The sequence below is a fragment of the Colobus angolensis genome, unplaced genomic scaffold (assembly GCF_000951035.1).
Source record: "Colobus angolensis palliatus isolate OR3802 unplaced genomic scaffold, Cang.pa_1.0 Scaffold150, whole genome shotgun sequence".
Taxonomy (NCBI): domain Eukaryota; kingdom Metazoa; phylum Chordata; class Mammalia; order Primates; family Cercopithecidae; genus Colobus; species Colobus angolensis.
In genome coordinates, this window is record NW_012114600.1 from 5,419,615 (window position 1) to 5,425,614 (window position 6,000).

Genomic DNA, 6,000 nt, shown 5'->3' on the forward strand with positions numbered 1-6,000 from the left:
AGCTGGGACTACAGGCGCATGCCATCACACCCAGCTAATTTTTGTATTTTTAGTAGGGACAGGGTTTCACCATGTTTGCCAGGATGGTTTCAATCTCCTGACCCTGTGATCCGCCCGCCTTGGTGTCCCAAAGTGCTGGATTTTTTGGTATTTAATAAGGGAAAATTTTAAAAGCCTATGTTTTCTAGCACAGAATAAGATAAATAATTTAAGGAACACTTTCACTTAATTGGAAAAGAGAGCAAAAAAGAATATTTACTTTATTAAAAATAAAATATATAAATGTAAAAATAAAAGAAACCAAACATAACAGGATTATCTAGTGATGTAATTTCTGTACAGAAAGGAATATGAGAGAACAATAAGAATTCTGAGTTCAGCCAAGTTTCAGACAAAAGTGTGATAGTAGCAGAATTCTTGTGATGTAATTTCTGTACAGAGAGGAATATGAGAGAACAATAAGAATTCTGAGTTCAGCCAAGTTTCAGACAAAAGTGTGATAGTAGCAGAATTCTTAATTATTTTCAGTCTTCAATTTTTGGGAACGTGGGTCAAAAGAGTCTTGAAACCCTCCCTTCCCTCCTTCCTTCCTTCCTTCCTTCCTTCCTTCCTTCCTATGCTTATTTCCTTTTTAAAGTTTAAAAAAATATTTTGGGGGTACATAGTATGTGTATATATTTACAGGGTACATAAGATGTTTTGATAAAGGCAGGCAATGCAAAATAATCACATCATGGAGAATAGGGTATCCATTCCTTCAAGCATTTATCCTCTGTGTTACAAACAATTCAATTACATACACTTTTAGTTATTTTTAAAATGTACCATTATGCTATTGATTATAGTCACCCTGTTGTGCTATCAAATAGTAGGTGTGTTCTTTAATATTATAATTACGAGTCTTGACTTATCACAATAATTTGCATATGGGTGTTTTCTTTTTTTTCTTTTTTTTATTTTTTGAGATGGCTTTTTGCTCTTGTTGCCCAGGATGGAGTGCAGTGGTGCAATCTCAGCTCACTGTAACCTCTGCCTCCAGGGTTCAAGTGATTATCCTGCCCCAGCCTCCCAAGTAGCTGGGATTACAGGCATGCACCACCATGCCTGGCTAATTTTGTATTTTTAGTAGAGACGGGGTTTTACTATGTTGGTCAGGCTGGTCTCAAACTCTTGACCTCAGGTGATCCACCCACCTCGGCTTCCCAAAGTGCTGGGATTACAGGCATGAGCCACACACCTGGCCTATGGGTGTTTTAATTCAAAATTTCCTCATGACTAAATTTCCCACAAATCTAGCTTTATATTTTACTGACTTTTTTTTTTTGAGACGGAGTCTCACTCTGTCACCCAGGCTAGCATTCAGTGGTGCGATCTTAGCTCACTGCAACCTCCACCTCCTGGGCCCAAGTGATCCTCCCATTTCAGCCTCCCGCGTAGCTGGGACCACAGATGCACAGCACCATGCCCAACTAATTTTTGTATTTTTTGTAGAGATGGGTTTTCACCATGTTGCCCAGGCTCATCTTGAACTCCTGAGCTCAAGTGACCTTCCTGCCTTGCCCTCCCAAAGTGCTGGGATTACAGGCATGAGCCATTGCGCCTGGCCGTTACTATTTTTTAAAAAATAATATATTTTGTTTTACTAATTGGTATGCAGGGTTCTTGAAGTTTGAACCAGGGAGAAACAGAGGGATGTCCAGAGGATATTCCTTGCTCTTTCCCACCTAGCCCACTCTACACTTTCCCTACCTTGTAGATGGAAATGTCAGCGAAATTCTGGTATCATATAGGAGGTTAAGACATCCTCATGAATTGGCTTTCCACCGCTTCTTTTTTTTTTCAATTTAAATTATTTATTTATTTTTAATCTTTCACTACTTCTTTTTCTACTCTTGTGGCCTGTAGCAACGTGTTTTTGAGAATGAAGAGCATCACTTTACTCTTTCATTCTTCCCCTGACTCTTTCCCTAGAGTTACTGCTCTGAATGAACACATGAGATTTTTGTTCAAACTAAACATTATTTTCCAACTTTTCCTCCAGTCCAACAAAATCTCTAGGAATCGGACTGTGGAAAATCGGGAAATACACTAGTAAGACCACTAGGGGAGAGTATGAATTTTACTTTTAACCTGAGTTTCTGAATCTTTGTGCTCTGCTACTAATGTGACTTGTATTTCACTGATTGTAAATTTTATTTTAGACTCCAAGACCAGTCTGAAAGATTTTCATATAACATTGGTTCCCTTTTTGCTTTCAATTTGAATTTGTACCACTCCATTTAATGCTTATTTGCTCCTAGTGAGATAGCATGGTATAATGCAAAAGAACAAGAAATAGAAAGAGGATTTCTATTTGAATTTTGGATCTTATTATTAACCATGTGGTAAATGAACATCTCCGAATTTCAGGCTGTTTGCTTTTTGAGAGGAAGTTGTTTTTTATTTTTAAATTTTTCTTACCATCTGTGGTCACATCTCTATCAGGCTCGTTGTTTTAAAAGAATAGAATAACATCTCCTACTTCATAGCAATGTTATAAAGATTAAATTAAACCTTTATTTATTTATTTATGTATTTGTAGAAAGAGGGGTCTCATTATATTACCCAAGCTGTTTTCAATCTCCTGGCCTCAAGCAATCCTCCCAGCTCTTCCTCCCAAAGCGCTGGGATTACAGGTGTGAGCCACTGTGCCCAGCCAAGGATTAAATTCCACTGTGCATAGACCTTTATAAAATGGAAGTCATGCAAAAAGGTTTTTTTTTTCCCTGCAAAAAGTTTTTGAATTTTAGTCTGAAAAGGTGTAGAATTTAACTCTTTCTCCATAAGAAGTCTTTTTTTTTTTTTTTTTTTAAGGAATCAAGTACTTAAGGTAGAAGTGTAAAGAAAATGCTGAGCAGGCCCCCAAATCTGCTCCAGAGTGATTTAGAGAAGATATTTAAACAAAATGAAAACAGCCGCCGGGCGCAGTGGCTCACAGTGCGATCTTAGCTCACTGCAACCTCACTGCAAAGTGCCTGTAATCCCAGCACTTTGAGAGGCCAAGGCGGGTGGATCACGAGGTCAAGAGATAGAGGCTATCCTGGCCAACATGGTGAAACCCGGTCTCTACTAAAAATACAAAAAATTAGCTGGGCATGATGGCACGCACACGCCTGTAGTCCCAGGTACTCGGGAGGCTGAGGCAGGAGAATCACTCACTTGAACCCGGGAGGTGGAGGTTGCAGTGAGCCGAGATTGCGCCACTGCACTCCAGCCTGGAGACAGAGCGAAAGTCCATCTCAAAAAAAAAAAAAAAACAAAGTGCAGCACACCAACATGGCACAAGTATACATATGTAACAAACCTGCACGCTATGCACATGTACCCTAGAACTTAAAGTATAATAATAAAAAAAAAAAAAAAAAAAAAGAAAATGAAAAAAAGAAAACGCCCATTGATTGAATGCCTATTGTATATCCAAGATGTACTAGGAGCTATACGAAAAATCAAGATTAATCTTTTAAATATAAAATTATTGAGATGTGGCTTAATTCTGAATCAGAGAATTTTCCAGATCATGGAGACCTCTATCTCCTAAACAACAAATTTTGATACTCTTAAATTACTTTTTCTCCACCTAAATGTACCTATTTGATAGGATGAATGAAGGTCAACATGGGTTAAAAATTTGGGTATCAGTCTATCAGAGAATTAAGAGACTGGCATAGAGAAAAAAATAGATTTAGGAATACATACCTTCACGCCGTACATGAAAGAAATACCTAACTGTTGTGACATCAAATATGTTAAAGCGTCTTCATTAACTTAATTTTAGCAATATCAAAATGCAATGTGTAAATCCGGTTAATAATTAGAGGGGATGCCAGCATGCACACAGCTCCTCAAAGATAGCCAGTTAAGATGGTGTGTAATAGAAAAATCATTTCTATTTTTGGAATGGTTTATATAATTTTTCAACAGAAAATTACAGGATTAGAAGGAACCTAAAGGGATGATATGGTCCAGTACCCTGACGTCAATAAATGAGTGGCTGTTCTTCCCGATATGCTTTTTTCATAAAACTGTTGCAGAAATGAAAATTACTTGCCTTCTCTTTTTGCCATTCCATTATTTTAACCATCTGTGGGTCAAGGAGTTATTCTTAATTATTACTACGTTTAGTTTCTTTGTTGAAATAGATAAGTTACAGTTAGTATCTTTTAAATTAAACATTTTTCGAGTACTAGTCCTTACTCTAGTTTCTTGGTACCATATCCTTCAGCTTTCTCTCAAAAGGTGTTTTCATTATTATCAATGCTTTTCCTATCATTCTGGGTACTTCGTTAAGTTTATCTTCATTTCTCTAAGAAGTGTAAGGTGTAGTGGAAGGATTTAGTATTCTCGTGGTTTTTATTTGCCTGTCCTCCCTTTGAGAGCAGTATACTCCTTTATTTCTGAATACTGTGCATCCGAGCCCCTTGTCTGGCATGTAGAATATGTTTAATAAATGTTTATTGAATGCATAAATGTATGTTCTTATTCTCTTTACACATCTCGATAGCATGCTAATTTTCATTTTTTATCAGGTAAAGTAAGAAGGGGAGGAAGTTGAACCTTAAGTTTGTTCAGTGACTTTCTCATGGTCACAGAACCACTACTTTTTTGGTATAGGGAGCCAAGGATCCAAATGGAGACTGCTACTATATTGAGCATTTCCCCACCTTGTATTTCATGGTCAAACTTGTCAACTCCCCAGACGCAATTTCAGCAGTTAAACGCATGATTTTTCCCTATGAATGTGTGTCTGTGTGTGTGTGTATTTTGAAGCCTCCCTTCCCTCACTTTTTGGCACTGGTGCTGCTTTCTGCCTCCAATCTCTCCTCTCGCTGTTTCAGCCTCCACACTACAGCCAGAGTCTGCTCTCTAAAATGCAAATGTGATCATGTTACTTCCCTATTTAAAAACCCTTCAATGGTTCACTAGTGTCTTGCAGATTAAATTCAAACTCCTAGGTGTGCTAAACAAAGCACTCAAATATCTGGCCCCTTCAACGCTCTTATCGCTCATCATATCCTCTTTTGCATTCACTTAGCTGGTGGTATCAAACTTCTCAGGGTGCCCTACACACGAGCCTGTTTATTGATCCTTCAGCCTGGAATTACTTCCCTTAACCGACTCAAGACTCTAGCGGCACCTTTGCTATGAAGTCTCTCTTGACCACACTCGCAGACAGAACTGATTGTTCCTTTGTGTGTGTGCCCACACCCTTACAGGCCTGGATCTTAAGTCTGTATCATTGTGTTGCGCTTATTTACAAGTATCCGCTGTCCCACCCACGCTCCAGTTAGGCTTCTTTATACCCCTAGGTACTCACACAGCGCTTGGCCCAAGTGATGCTTTATAAATGGTCAGTGAATAAACGTAGTGGAAACAGCTGAAGAAGAGGGAGAAGAACTGGGGAAGAAAGGAGAAGCTCTGTGGGGAGAATACTAATTGTTTTGCACATGCAAATAATGAGTTGTGAGGGAGGTCAAAAAGGTCAAAGGGAAGAGCCCTGTGGTACAGGAACTCACTGTCTGCTGGGAGGCAAGGTCCGCATACCAAACATACGAAGCAACGAGCTTATCTGAGTGAAAATGGCTCGTGCACATTCTAGTATCACAGAAACTTACAGGCTGGGGGAGGATGGAGAGGAAAGTGGCCTAGTTAAGTGCCTTCTAAGTGCTAGGCGGTTTTCGTGCGTTAAACAGTTTAATCTTTACAACCACCCCACGATGAGGATAGTAGCTCCATTTTAGGGACGAAGAAACATGCTCAGAGAATTTAGGTTGCCCAATGTCACAAATCACCATGTGGAAGGGCCATAATTAGAATTTAGGTCAACTGCCTCCAGGGCCCTGAAGCTTTCGCTCCACCGCTCTCGGCGGTAGAGACCCACTGCGCTCCCAGTCACCTGCGCGTCGGCCTGCGCTCACTCTACCTCGCAAGCGCGCCGCGTTCCCCGCGCCCACTCCGCCCCCG

At 39.7% G+C, this 6,000-nt stretch overlaps 1 protein-coding gene across 1 annotated transcript in view; it reads left to right on the forward strand.

The window, feature by feature from the left end:
• Positions 1 to 4,249, forward strand: part of YAF2 (YY1 associated factor 2) — a 90,795-nt gene extending 86,546 nt beyond the window's left edge. Inside the window, exons 6-7 of the mRNA XM_011936094.1 lie at positions 1,906 to 1,909; positions 4,239 to 4,249. The gene's annotated coding sequence lies outside the window, so the exon portion shown is untranslated. The remainder of the gene's footprint in view (positions 1 to 1,905; positions 1,910 to 4,238) is intronic.
• Positions 4,250 to 6,000: the final 1,751 nt, after the last annotated feature.